General features: G+C 54.1%; 1 non-coding gene and 3 pseudogenes across 1 annotated transcript; all 4 read left to right on the forward strand.

The window, feature by feature from the left end:
- Nucleotides 1-3728: 3728 nt before the first annotated feature.
- LOC141269873 (5S ribosomal RNA) lies at nt 3729-3847 on the forward strand (annotated as a pseudogene).
- A 606-nt stretch (nt 3848-4453) lies between these two features.
- Nucleotides 4454-4573, forward strand: LOC141269129 (5S ribosomal RNA; annotated as a pseudogene).
- A 942-nt stretch (nt 4574-5515) lies between these two features.
- On the forward strand, nt 5516-5634 carry LOC141270430 (5S ribosomal RNA). Its single transcript, XR_012321666.1, has one exon. It is a non-coding gene; the product is annotated as a 5S ribosomal RNA (ribosomal RNA).
- A 6898-nt stretch (nt 5635-12532) lies between these two features.
- On the forward strand, nt 12533-12652 carry LOC141269950 (5S ribosomal RNA; annotated as a pseudogene).
- Nucleotides 12653-14042: the final 1390 nt, after the last annotated feature.

Raw genomic sequence — 14042 nt, forward strand, 5'->3', positions numbered from 1 at the left:
TTGTCGCACACGGCCTTCCCTGGTTGCAGGTCCAGTGGAGACAACCATTCATGAAACTGGGTCTCCAGAGCTGACCACAAGTCCTCAGCTGTGTGACTCACATTTCCCAGACATTTCAAAGTAAACACTGATGCCGTTGAGCCCTGCTGCCAGCATAGTAAGGAGGTGCGCAGTTAGAAAGCAGGTGGCATTACCAGACAGGCTTTGGGTGCAGGTGGAGGACCGAGAGGAGGTTGAGGAGGCAGAAGCAGTGGAGGAACTTCTAGATAAAGAGGATTGACGTACAACTCGCGGGGACGGCAAGACTTGGACAGCAGCCCCTTGTCCTGCTGTCACCATAGTTACCCAGTGCCCTGTCAGCGACATGTAACGCCCCTGTCCATGCCTACTCGTCCAAGTGTCTGTGGTGAAATGCACCCTGTCACACACAGAGTTTCTCAAAGAAGCGGTGATGTTGTGTGCGACATGCTGGTGGAGCGCAGGCACACCTTTCTTTGAGAAGTAGTGCCGACTGGGCATCTGGTACTGGGGCACTGCGACGGACATAAGGTCTCAAAAATCCACTGTGTCCTCCAGGCGGAAAGGCAGCATTTCTGTAGCCAACAGCTTGCAGATGGTGAAATTCAACCTCTTAGCTTTCTCATGGCTAGGAGGAAATGGTCTTTTACTTGTCCACATCTGAGGGACCGAGGGCTGGCTGTTGTGCTTTGACGGGGTTGAGTAGGGTGTCCCTGGCAAACTGCCGGTCTGTGAGGAAGATGCAGGCGGACATGTTAGGTTGCCTTGATCCAAAGGTGGTGCTCTCGATGTCAGAGAGCTCTCAACACCAGCAGGTGTTTCCACTTCCCAATGAACTGATGACCTGCCAATCACACTGGCTGTTGCAGGTAAAGAGGTGGCAGGTCTGCGTCCAAAAACATGTGTGACTGCTGTCCCCCCAGTCACAGAGGATGAAGAGGCCGCGGATGCACAAGATGGGGCAGACGGTGGTTGGCCCAGCCTGCTAGGCCGCATTGTAGCACAGTGAGCTTCCCACTGCAACTTATGCTTCATATCCATGTGACGGTACATGCATGAAGTACTCAAACTATGGATTTTTTGGCCTCTACTTAGCTTTTGGTGACAAATATTACAGATAACACGAGTTGGGTCATCCTTATCGATCTGAATAAATGCCCAGGCTATGCAAGGCTTAGAGCCCATGCGACCTGAAGAGCCACTACGACTTGTGGTCAGAGGCGGAGTTGTGGTTGAGGATGCAGTTGTTGACGTCCTTCCAGTACTCCGTCTCTGTCCAGGAAGGCGCAACCTAACCTCGTCGTCAATAGCATCTGTGACGCCCCGCTGCGCTTGGTATCACAGATCCTAGAAGAGTGTATTGATGGAATCCTCCACAAGAGGCCCCATAAACATTCACACATCTCCACCTTCCACCTCAGACCAGCAGAGGGAGCCCGTTAGGGATATAAATAGGGAAGGTGGAGCTAGGCAGTTCAGTTCCTCTGAAGAGTTCCTGCAGTAGAGAAGCCTAAGAGAGGTCAGTCTGCAGTGGAGCTCAGTCTAGTCTAGAGAACTCAGTTAATAGTTCAGCAGTGGAGCACGAGGCTCCTGCTAGCTAGATTCAGGGAGCCCAGATAGAGCTTAAGGTGTGCCGGCGTCATAAGATCGGTGAAGCGCGGCAAGCTGCCGTTAGTGTGTATAGCCTATTGAGGGCCCGAGTAGGCCGAAGGCGAGTGGCGAGTTAGTACATAAGGGGCAGAGGAGCTTAACAAGCTCACCCCGAAGCATTTACCGGACACCGGATCCGAGCTTACCGGGATCTCTATGACCCAGTAAGGCATAACCGGAATCCCTGGAGAACTACAAGTCCCAGGATCGCTAAGGTACTGATACGTAACAGAGCCAGGAGACGCTTAGGCCCCGCATACTGGGAGCGTGAACTTCAAGAGAAGGCCCTACCACAAGGTCAGCCAGCGCAGGACAGAGACAAAGTTAGGCCTAGCTCCGGGCAGGTCAGAAACTTACTGCGCAGAGGCAAGAAACAGGAGGCCCTACACCCGCTCATTGGGGAGGATCCTGATATGCACCCTTCACCCTACAGTGCTCCAGGATGTGCCTGAATTTCCTCCAGTAAAAGGTACTGAAGTGACTACCGTGTCCGTTTCCGTTCTTGCTCTGACCCAGCTGGGTCTCGCCTGTCCTGCATTCCCCCTGCATACGCTGACCTGAGACCTAGCTCCACCTGTGGGGAGCTATACCATCGAGCTGCCTTATCACGGGCCTCAGTGGACTGCTGCAGCGCTGGTGCTTCTCACCAGATACCACAGGTGGTGTCACAAACTCTTATAAAATTAACAATTATCCACCCTTTTAAAGAGTGACCACAGGGTACGGGCCAGGGAGCCGACCACCGCGACATCCCAAAGGCCAGGCAAAGGCCCGGGTGACCTCATCGACTGGCTGACTGTGGGTTGACAGTAAGTGGGATCTCCAACCTTGTCATCATCACCCTGTGTGTTATCACACCCGTCGTCCTCAAAGCCAACGTCTTCCTGCCCTGACCGAAAAGTCAAGTTGTCGCTCCAATCAGGTATTTGAGTCTCATCATCGTCTTCATCATTGTCTCCACCAACAGGAGTTACAGTTTGGGAACAATGGTCTACATTATGCTCAGAACCTTCTTCATCTGGTCCTGGATCCGACTTATAAAGATTCTGGGCATCAGTGCAGATCATTTCCTCGTCTGGATTAACAGAAGCTCTGGAGCAGACCTCCGTTTCCCAGGCTATAGTATGAGTAAACAGCTGTGCAGACTCAACCATCTGTGTTACCCCATACTCAGACCGGCAGCTGGAGACTTGGGAGCTGTGAGGAAGCAAGTGCGATTGGGGTGACACCTCTGAGGACTGGAGTATTTGTGATGTTGAAGTTGAGGTGGAGGAGAGCCCACTTGAAGGAGCACTTGATATCCGCTGAAGCACCTGCTGTTTTTGTGCCTCATCTGGAATTTGTAGCGATGGGCGTGTCCGTAACAAAGGGATCGTATCACATTGTCCACGAAAAGAAGTCGACATGTTAGTTTGGCTGGAAGATGGTCTTTCTTCTGCAGATGTTACTCCCCCCCCACCGCGGGCGGCTCGACCCACCAGCGGACAGGCACCAGTATTAGGAGAGGGGGGCTGGCCGTCAGGGTCTACCGCGGCTCTGGCACAAACCCGGCGACACGGAGGTGGCACGGGCAGGAACGGACTGGCCATGTCGGCTTCTCACTTTTTGGATTTTAGAAGGGCATGACATCTGTGTCTCCCCCTCCTTTTACTCCTCCACCTCTTTTATTTTCGCATGACTATATGTACTTGTCACTTTTCCATGTGTTAGTTATGTCTTCTGAGCAGTTTGTCAGCTTTTGGACACCTTTGAATGTGTTTTCTATGTGTTTCTATGTGTTTTTGTTTGCCTGCCATTGGTTTTAACGGTGTTCGAAGGTGTTCGACGAACAGTTCGATGAACAGTTCGGCGAACACACGGGTGTTCGACGAACCGAACCGAACTCGAACACTACGGGGGTGGCTCAACACTAGTTGTGTCTACAAGACCTTTTATAGAAGCCAGCAAAAAAATTGAAGAGAAGGGAAAGCACAAAAGGACCTGGTCTTGCTGAGCACTGGAAAGGGCAGCCGGCAGCCAGACGTCAAAGTAGAAAAGCAGCAAGTGAGAGGCTTGTCTCTGCCTACGGCCACACCACCCTGAACATGCCTGATCTTGTCTGATCTTGGAAGCTAAGCAGTGTCAGGCCTGGTTAGTACTTGGATGTGAGACAGCCTGGGAATACCAGGTGCTGTAGGCTTTTGCTTTTTCCTTCTTTCCACCAGCAGGGGGCACTCTCTTCTATGCCTTTTTTCCATTCCCTTTCACAAGTGCACACATTCATTCTCTTTTCTTTTTTTCATTTGCTTTCTCTCTTGCGCTATTTCATCTCTGCAAAATACCAGCATCCTTCTGATCACCGTGGGCCTCCAGCATTGTTGCTTCTTTACTTTTAATACTAGAACCAGCGTCTCCCGCGTGGCTGGAAGCAACCACCGGTAACCCCAAGCAGAAGACCTTTGCAGGCAACACGACCCTCCCCCCTGAAGAACAGCTCAAAGTCACTGGCAACCATCTCACCCTCTTCCTTCATTCACCCCTGGACGTCTCGCTCCGCCCCCAAGTTACGGGTCCAGCTTGCTCTTTCTGTCACATTAACGCGATGAAGGGTTTAGCCTGCAGGAGACCCTGCGCCGAGACATTTTTGAAGACACCTGATGCGGCGGGTGAATCACTGCTAAACAAACCACACCTGTAGGGACGGCACAGCCTTTGCATGGACCCTTCGGAGCCCGCCCCGTCACGGCCAGATTGCTCGCCACCAAGCGATCCTGAGAAAGGCTGGCCGGGCGATGGATCGAGCAGCGTCTACTGGCCATACCACCTTGGATACACCCGATCTCGTCTGATCTCAGAAGCAAAGCAGGGCTGGGCTCGGACAATACTTGGATTGGAGACCTCCTGGGAACACTGAGTGCTGTAGACCATTTTGATGAAGTTTTGCCCTACTGCCCAGCTCAACTATCATGGAAAGATGCCTTGCCGGACACCGACTTTAAGTAACTTAGATGATGGAAGCCCCAAGGTCTCTGAGCCAGTTGGCTGCTAAGTACGCAACCCCGCCGCCCTTCACGCAGACCTGACACCGAGCTCCTTGCCACGGCTAGGAGTGCTTATTGACTCCGCAGCTCGCCGTGTGGAAATGATGGCGTTAAAAGCACCTGGGGCCGTGAAGGGGCCAGGCTTTCAGAAGGTGCCCAGGGAAGGTTTTGGATGCCGGCCGCCTAGCGAGGGCCAGCAGAAGTAGCATGGTTCTCTGCAAAGAAGCTTGTGTAACCAAGCCAGACGGCTGCCAAAGAGCTAACCTCAGTGCAAGGAAGGCAAGGAAGGTGCGGAAGGAATTGGGGAGGGGGGGGTGATTCCTGCTAGGGCCCTGAAATCATAAAACAGGCAGGAGAGTCTGACGCATGGTGACGGAGAGGTTGTAGGGGCAGATAGGGGGTGTTGTCACGTGCGAGCACGTGTGCATGCTGGCTTGTGTGTGAGAGTGCGCTTCCTAGGTGTGGCGTGCTGCAGACAGTCAAAGGGATTGTTCCCTTTCATTAAAAGTTAATCCCCGACTGCAGCCTATTAGAAAGCAACTAACCACGCTCTACTCACCCTACCCGGGTCTACCGGTGAGTCTCGCCTCTGCTCCCGGCCTGTGGCATTGGCCGTGAAGCTGACGTTCCGTCGACAGCGCTGCAGCCGATAAGTGAGCTCAGCGGCTCTGAGTAGGGCGTTGAGTCTACAAGATCTTTTAAAGAAGCCAGCAAAAAAATTGAAGAAAAGGGAAAGCACAAAAGGACCTGGTCTTGCTGAGCACTGGAAAGGGCAGCCGGCAGCCAGACGTCAAAGTAGAAAATCAGCAAGTGAAAGACTTGTCTCTGCCTATGGCCACACCACCATGAACACGCCCGATCTCGTCTGATCTTGGAAGCTAAGCAGGGTTGGGCCTGGTTAGTACTTGGATGGGAGACCACCTGGGAATACCAGGTGCTGTAGGCTTTTGCTTTTTCCTTCCTTCCACCAGCAGCGGGCACTCTCTTCTATGCCTTTTTTCCATTCCCTTTCACAAGTGCACACATTCATTCTCTTTTCTTTTTTTCATTTGCTTTCTCTCTTGCACTATTTCATCTCTGCAAAATACCAGCATCCTTCTGATCACCGTGGGCCTCCAGCATTGTTGCTTCTTTACTTTTAATACTAGGCTCCTTTTCACCAGGACCAGCATCTCCCACGTGGCTGGAGGCAACCACCGGTAACCCCAAGCAGAAGACCTTTGCAGGCAACACGACCCTCCCCCCTGAAGAGCAGCTCAAAGTCACTGGCAACCATTTCACAGTCTTCCTTCATTCACCCATGGACGTCTCGCTCCGCCCCCAAGTTACGGGTCCAGCTTGCTCTTTCTGTCACATTACCGCGATGAAGGGTTTAGCCTGCAGGAGACCCTGCGCCGAGACATTTTTGAAGACACCTGATGTGGCGGGTGAATCACTGCTAAACAAACCACACCTGTAGGGACGGCACAGACTTTGCATGGACCCTTCGGAGCCCGCCCCGTCACGGCCAGATTGCTCGCTTTTATGCACACGCCCGGACTGACTGGCGTGTGCGGGAGTAGTGGTTCCACTGGACCATGAACCGGAGAGTGCCTGGAGGGGCGTGACTAAGTATCTGGCTGATCCGACCAAGGTGGCACGACGGCATACGACGCCAGTGCACCAAGGAGAAACCGGGCAGAGGGACCAGGTGCTACTCCAGGTCAAACTCCGGACACGGGGGTTGACCCACACAGGGATTACTGGAACAGGCAGGTTAGGCTGGCACAGACTGGTGGATATAAGCGAACACGGCAGGTATGCAGACGGGTAGATACAGGCGAGTATGCAGGCGGGGAGGTACTGGCCGAAAGGACGGGCTGGAGCACAGAGAGGACAAGACCCAGTACAGACTGGGTCACAGAAACAGAACCGCAGATGCGGTAGCCAAACACAGCAGAGAGGGAATGCCCGAAGCGGTGGGCAAGAGCAGAGCAGGACGGGACTGCCGGAGCAGCGAGCGCAAGCAGAGCAGGACAGGACTGCCGGAGCAGCGAGCAGATGCAGAGCAGGACGGAACTGCCGGAGCAGCGAGCAGAAGCAGAGCAGGACAGGACTGCCGGAGCAGCGAGCAGATGCAGAGCAGAAACCGCAGGAGTGGCAAGCAAGGCAAGAGCAGAGTGGAAACCGCAAGAGCGGCAAGCTAAGCAGGAGCAGAGCGGAAACCGCAGAGCGGTAAACAAGGCAGGAGCAGAGCGGAAACCGCAGAGCGGTAAACAAGGCAGGAGCAGAGCAGAAACCGCAGAGCGGTAAACAAGGCAGGAGCAGAGCGGAAACCGCAGAGCGGCTAAGTAGGCAGGAGCAGAGAGGAAACCGCAGAGCGGCAAACAAGGCAGGAGCAGAGCAGAAACCGCAGAGCGGCAAACAAGGCAGGAGCAGAGCAGAAACCGCAGGAGCGGCAAGCAAGGCAAGAGCAGGGCAGAAACCGCAAGAGAGGCAAGCTAAGCAGGAGCAGAGCGGAAACCGCAGAGCGGTAAACAAGGCAGGAGCAGAGCGGAAACCGCAGAGCGGTAAACAAGGAAGGAGCAGAGCGGAAACCGCAGAGCGGTAAACAAGGCAGGAGCAGAGCGGAAACCGCAGAGCGGCAAACAAAGCAGAGCAGGGGGGACAGGGCTCTGTTCACACGGAACAGACAGGAAGAGAAAGGCAGAGCCAGATACCCACAGGGTACTTGCAGTGAAGTAGCGAGTGGACCACAAACTCACAAACGTGAGTACAGAGACAACAAGCAGGAGTTAGGTACGAGTTCAGACTCTGCAGAAAAAGGAAGGGAACGGACATAGAGGCAAAACAGGTAAAGGATAGGAGAGAGTTCAGACTGGAACTGAGTGTACGGAGGAGACCGACACTGCAGCGGGATACAGGAGCGGGTCTGGGAATACGGCCCCCAGAGAGGCGGGACGAACAGGCAAGGAGCATGTTCAGACAGGACAGACAAGATACAGGAGCGGGTCTAGGTAATCGGCCCCTAGAAGGCGGGAGGAACAGGCTAGGAGCGTGTTCAGACAGGACTGGAAATACAGCCTCCAGGAGAGGCAGCAGGCAAGAGTACACAGACAGGACTCAGTTCAGACACGGGAACTGATACCGCAAGGCAGGAGACATAGACAGGACTCAGTTCAGACACGGGAACTGATACCGCAAGGCAGGAGACAAAGACAGGACTCAGTTCAGACACGGAAACTGATACCGCAAGGCAGGAGACATAGACAGGACTCAGTTCAGACACGGGAACTGATACCGCAAGGCAGGAGACAAAGAACGGGACCTGGCACCTTCAGAGTGCAAGCACACACTGAATGAAACACTATGCTCAGGCAGGGATAGATGGGAGCAGCTGAGCTATATACCAGGTGACAGACAGCAATAGGCTGAGGACGCACAAGGGGTGTGACCCACAGCAGGTACAAAAAGCAGGAAGTGATCGGGCGCCGCCCTTAAGCAGCAGAAACAGACACAAACAGACAGCATGGAGGGAAGCCAGAGAGACATTCTGGACAGGAGATCAAGTGCGCGCTCTTGCACAGTGGGAGATGGACCACTATGCAAGGACGCCGCCAGGTATGTTACAGTACCCCCCGCCTTACGCCCCCTCTTCTTCAGGCCTGCCAGAATCTCCCGCAGGGAATTTGAGGGCCAATTCTTCCCTTCGAAGAGATCACTTCCACTGTCCACCGGAAAAACTGGTCTCCTCTGGGTAGCTAGGATGCTACCTCCCATCCAGCCACCCTTAGCAACAGACGAAATGGGTGGAGTACCAGGAACAGCACACAAGGAAGTCTCACTCCACATACTTTCAGGTGGCATCCCAGAGGGTACAGGAGACAACTGGAAGTCCTCCACCGGGTTGGAGGGGGACAGAGACTTGGGGGTAATCTCTGCTTCGAGGTACATCTTGTCAAGCTCACAGGAAGAAATAGACGGGTTATCAGGTACAGGATGAGGAAAAGTCACTGCCTCTTTGTTATCTGGTGGTACCCCGGAGGATTCAGGAAACAACTGGAGGTCCTCCGCCGGGTCAGAAGAGTGCAGAGGCTCAGAGAAAACATCTGCTTCAGAGTACACAAGGTCGGACTCACTGGACGAAGCAGGCGAGGTATCGGGTACCGAGTATAGGAAAGTCTCTGTCCATTCACCACCAGGTGGCACCCCGAAGGGTTCTGGAGACAACTGGCCGTTCTCCGCCTGGTCAGAGGGGTGTAGAGACTCACGGGTAACCTCTGCTTCAGAGTACACTAGGTCGGACTCACTGGACGAAGCAAGCGAGGTATCAGATCCAGGATATAGGAAAGTCTCTGTCCATTCACCACCAGGTGGCACCCCGAATGGTTCTGGAGACAACTGGAGGTCCTCCGCCTGGTCAGAGGGGTGTAGAGACTCATGGTTAACCTCTGCTTCAGAGTACACTAGGTTGGACTCACTGGACGAAGCGAGCGAGGTATCAGGTACAGAGTATAGGAGAGTCTCTGTCCTTTCGCTACCAGGTAGCACCCCGAAGGGTTCAGGGGACAACTGGAGGTCCTCCGCCTGGTCGGAGGGGTGTAGAGACTCGGGGGTAACTACCACTTTGGGGTACCCATTGTCAGGCTCACAGGACGAAGCAGACAAAGTATCGAGTACCGGGTGTAGAGAAGTCTCTCTCCATTTGTTATCGAGTGGTATCCCGGAGGATTCAGGAGGCAACAGGGGGACCTCCACCAGGTAGTAGATAGTAGAGGTGCACAGACTCTGAGGTAACCACAGCTTTGGAGCATCCTTGGACATGCACACCGGTTAAAGTGGGTGAAGCATCTGATGCCGGGTGCAGGAAGTTCTCCTGTGTGGAGTCTGGATGGGCAGAAGTCTCTTCGGGCAGGAGAACTGGTGCACTACCCACGCACATTACCCGTTGGGGCTTCTCCGGGATACAGGGAGATGAAGCTTCAGTAGGGACTTCAAGGTTGGGGTCAGGAGGTCTCAGGGAGGACAGACCCTGGCGTGACGGCTTGCCTCTACGTCTAGCACGTCTGGACTGCCTCTTGAGGTTGGGAGAAGTATTCCGGAAATCATAGTCACCCTGTGAGGATTCTGGGTGGGCAGTAGTCTCATTGGGCTGGAGGACTATTGCGCTACCCACACACATTACCCATCGGGGCTGCTCCGGGATATTGGGAAGTGAAGCTTCAGCAGGGGCTTCAGGGTTAGGGTCCTCGAAGACCACACGAAAGGCCACCAGGAAGGCCTGCAGGTCAAGGACGACAGGATCCCATGCTTCCCATAGGGGGGTGACCCATTTCAAGGCATCACCCGCTAGGTAGTCAATCATAAAGGCCACTTTAGCCCAATCGGAAGGAAAATAGAGAGGGTAGGCCTTAAAGTGTAGCATGCATTGCTCCACAAATGCACGACACTGTCTTGGATCCCCATAGTAACGTGGCGGATCCGCAGGAACGAGAGCTGATAGATCCATCTGGACGGTGCGTAATTCGCCTGGAACTCAGCTAAGGGAAAAAAAAATTTATCTATTTATTTTTAATGCATGTACTCACTAGAAAACGTCTCAGAGAGCGAAGGCCGTGGGGCTCAACGGGAACCATGGCCTGAGCATGCTGTTATGCACACGCCCGGACTGACTGGCGTGTGCGGGAGTAGTGGTTCCACTGGACCATGAACCGGAGAGTGCCTAGAGGGGCGTGACTAAGTATCTGGCCGATCCGACCAAGGTGGCACGACGGCATACGACGCCAGTGCACCAAGGAGAAACCGGGCAGAGGGACCAGGTGCTACTCCAGGTCAAACTCCGGACACGGGGGTTGACCCACACAGGGATTACTGGAACAGGCAGGTTAGGCTGGCACAGACTGGTGGATATAAGCGAACACGGCAGGTATGCAGACGGGTGGATACAGGCGAGTATGCAGGCGGGGAGGTACTGGCAGAAAGGATGGGCTGGAGCACAGAGAGGACAAGACCCAGTACAGACTGGGTCACAGAAACAGAACCGCAGATGCAGTAGCCAAACACAGCAGAGAGGGAATGCCCGAAGCGGTGGGCAAGAGCAGAGCAGGACGGGAATGCCGGAGCAGCGAGCGCAAGCAGAGCAGGACAGGACTGCCGGAGCAGCGAGCAGATGCAGAGAAGGACGGGACTGCCGGAGCAGCGAGCAGAAGCAGAGAAGGACAGGACTGCCGGAGCAGTGAGCAGATGCAGAGCAGAAACCGCAGGAGCGGCAAGCAAGGCAAGAGCAGAGTGGAAACCGCAAGAGCGGCAAGCTAAGCAGGAGCAGAGCGGAAACCGCAGAGCGGTAAACAAGGCAGGAGCAGAGCGGAAACTGCAGAGCGGTAAACAAGGCAGGAGCAGAGCGGAAACCGCAGAGCGGTAAACAAGGCAGGAGCAGAGCGGAAACCGCAGAGCGGCTAAGTAGGCAGGAGCAGAGCGGAAACCGCAGAGCGGCAAACAAGGCAGGAGCAGAGCGGAAACGGCAGAGCGGCTAAGTAGGCAGGAGCAGAGCGGAAACCGCAGAGCGGCTAAGTAGGCAGGAGCAGAGCGGAAACCGCAGAGCGGCAAACAAGGCAGGAGCAGAGCAGAAATCGCAGGAGCGGCAAGCAAGGCAAGAGCAGGGCAGAAACCGCAAGAGCGGCAAGCTAAGCAGGAGCAGAGCGGAAACCGTATAGCGGTAAACAAGGCAGGAGCAGAGCGGAAACCGCAGAGCGGTAAACAAGGAAGGAGCAGAGCGGAAACCGCAGAGCGGTAAACAAGGCAGGAGCAGAGCGGAAACCGCAGAGCGGCAAACAAAGCAGAGCAGGGGGGACAGGGCTCTGTTCACACGGAACAGACAGGAAGAGAAAGGCAGAGCCAGATACCCACAGGGTACTTGCAGTGAAGTAGCGAGTGGACCACAAACTCACAAACGGGAGTACAGAGACAACAAGCAGGAGTTAGGTACGAGTTCAGACTCTGCAGAAAAAGGAAGGGAACGGACATAGAGGCAAAACAGGTAAAGGATAGGAGAGAGTTCAGACTGGAACTGAGTGTACGGAGGAGACCGACACTGCAGCAGGATACAGGAGCGGGTCTGGGAATACGGCTCCCAGAGAGGCGGGACGAACAGGCAAGGAGCGTGTTCAGACAGGACAGACAAGATACAGGAGCGGGTCTAGGTAATCTGCCCCTAGAAGGCGGGAGGAACAGGTTAGGAGCGTGTTCAGACAGGACTGGAAATACAGCCTCCAGGAGAGGCAGCAGGCAAGAGTACACGGACAGGACTCAGTTCAGACACGGGAACTGATACCGCAAGGCAGGAGACATAGACAGGACTCAGTTCAGACACGGGAACTGATACCGCAAGGCAGGAGACAAAGACAGGACTCAGTTCAGACACGGGAACTGATACCGCAAGGCAGGAGACATAGACAGGACTCAGTTCAGACACGGGAACTGATACCACAAGGCAGGAGACAAAGAACGGGACCTGGCACCTTCAGAGTGCAAGCACACACTGAATGAAACACTATGCTCAGGCAGGGATAGATGGGAGCAGCTGAGCTATATACCAGGTGACAGACAGCAATAGGCTGAGGACGCACAAGGGGTGTGACCTACAGTAGGTACAAAAAGCAGGAAGTGATCGGGCGCCGCCCTTAAGCAGCAGAAACAGACACAAACAGACAGCATGGAGGGAAGCCAGAGAGACATTCTGGACAGGAGATCAAGTGCGCGCTCTTACACAGTGGGAGATGGACCACTATGCAAGGACGCCGCCAGGTATGTTACACTCGCCACCAAGTGATCCTGAGAAAGGCTGGCCGGGCGATGGATCAAGCAGCGTCTACTGGCAATACCACCTTGGATACGCCCATTCTCGTCTGATCTCGGTAGCAAAGTAGGGCTGGGCTCAGACAGTACTTGGATGGGAGACCTCCTGGGAACACCGGGTGCCGTAGACCATTTTGATGACATTTTGCCCTACTGCCCAGCTCGGCTAGCATGGAACGGCGCCTTGCCGGACACCGACCTTAAGTAACTTAGATGATGGAAGCCCCAAGGCCTCTGAGCCAGTTGGCAGCTAAGTACGCTATCCCGCCGCCTTCACGCAGGCCTGACACCGAGCTCCTTGCCACGGCTAGGAGTGCTTATTGACTCCGCAGCTCGCCGGGTGGAAATGATGGCGTTAAAAGCAACCGGGGCCGTGAAGGGGCCAGGCATTCAGCAGGTGCCCAGGGAAGGTTTTGGATGCCGGCCGCCTAGCGAGGGCCAGCAGAAGTAACATGTTTCTCTGCAAAGAAGCTTGTGTAACCAAGCCAGACGGCTGACAAAGAGCTAACCTCAGTGCAAGGAAGGCAAGGAAGGCAAGGAAGGAATTGGGGAGAGGGGGGGTGATTCCTGCTAGGGCCCTGAAATCATAAAACAGGCAGGAGAGTCTGACGCATGGTGTCGGAGAGGTTGTAGGGGCAGATAGGGGGTGTTGTCACGTGCGAGCACGTGTGCATGCTGGCTTGTGTGTGAGAGTGCGCTTCCTAGGTGTGGCGCGCTGCAGACAGTCAAAGGGATTGTTCCCTTTCATTAAAAGTTAATCCCCGGCTGCAGCCTATTAGAAAGCAACTAACCGCGCTCTACTCACCCTACCCGGGTCTACCGGTGAGTCTCGCCTCTGCTCCCGGCCTGTGGCATTGGCCGTGAAGCTGACATTCCGTCGACAGCGCTGCAGCCGATCAGTGAGCTCAGCGGCTCTGAGTGGGGCGTTGTGTCTACAAGACCTTTTAAGGAAGCCAGCAAAAAAATTGAAGAGAAGGGAAAGCACAAAAGGACCTGGTCTTGCTGAGCACTGGAGAGGGCAGCCGGCAGCCAGACGTCAAAGTAGAAAAGCAGCAAGTGAGAGGCTTGTCTCTGCCTATGGCCACACCACCCTGAACACGCCCGATCTCATCTGATCTCGGAAGCTAAGCAGGGTCAGGCCTGGTTAGTATTTGGATGGGAGACTGTAAAATAATACTCTTCCTGTATTATTTTTTTCTACTGAGGACTTCTCAAAGTATCAATATCACGATATTATTATAAAAAAATGTATCTATTTATTCTGGGATTGTCCATTAAAAAGAATCAGATTGCAGCAGGTACATACAATAATTAGTTATAAAGTAATTGTCCATTTGTGTATAATTAGCTTAATTGTTGAGATTCACCCATCTTTCCTTGGATCCTGTCTGGTAAATCATGTTTTTGTCCAGCATGTGTCCAGGCCTACATGTCATCTGCTTCTCAGCATGAAGATTCTGTGTCTTGTGGGGTGGGCAGAGCAAGAGAGCCCCCCCCTTTCTGTACCATGGGCTTTTATAG

This window comes from Phyllobates terribilis, unplaced genomic scaffold (assembly GCF_046119375.1).
Source record: "Phyllobates terribilis strain yellow unplaced genomic scaffold, ASM4611937v1 Scaffold_4__5_contigs__length_816908805, whole genome shotgun sequence".
NCBI lineage: Eukaryota > Metazoa > Chordata > Amphibia > Anura > Dendrobatidae > Phyllobates > Phyllobates terribilis.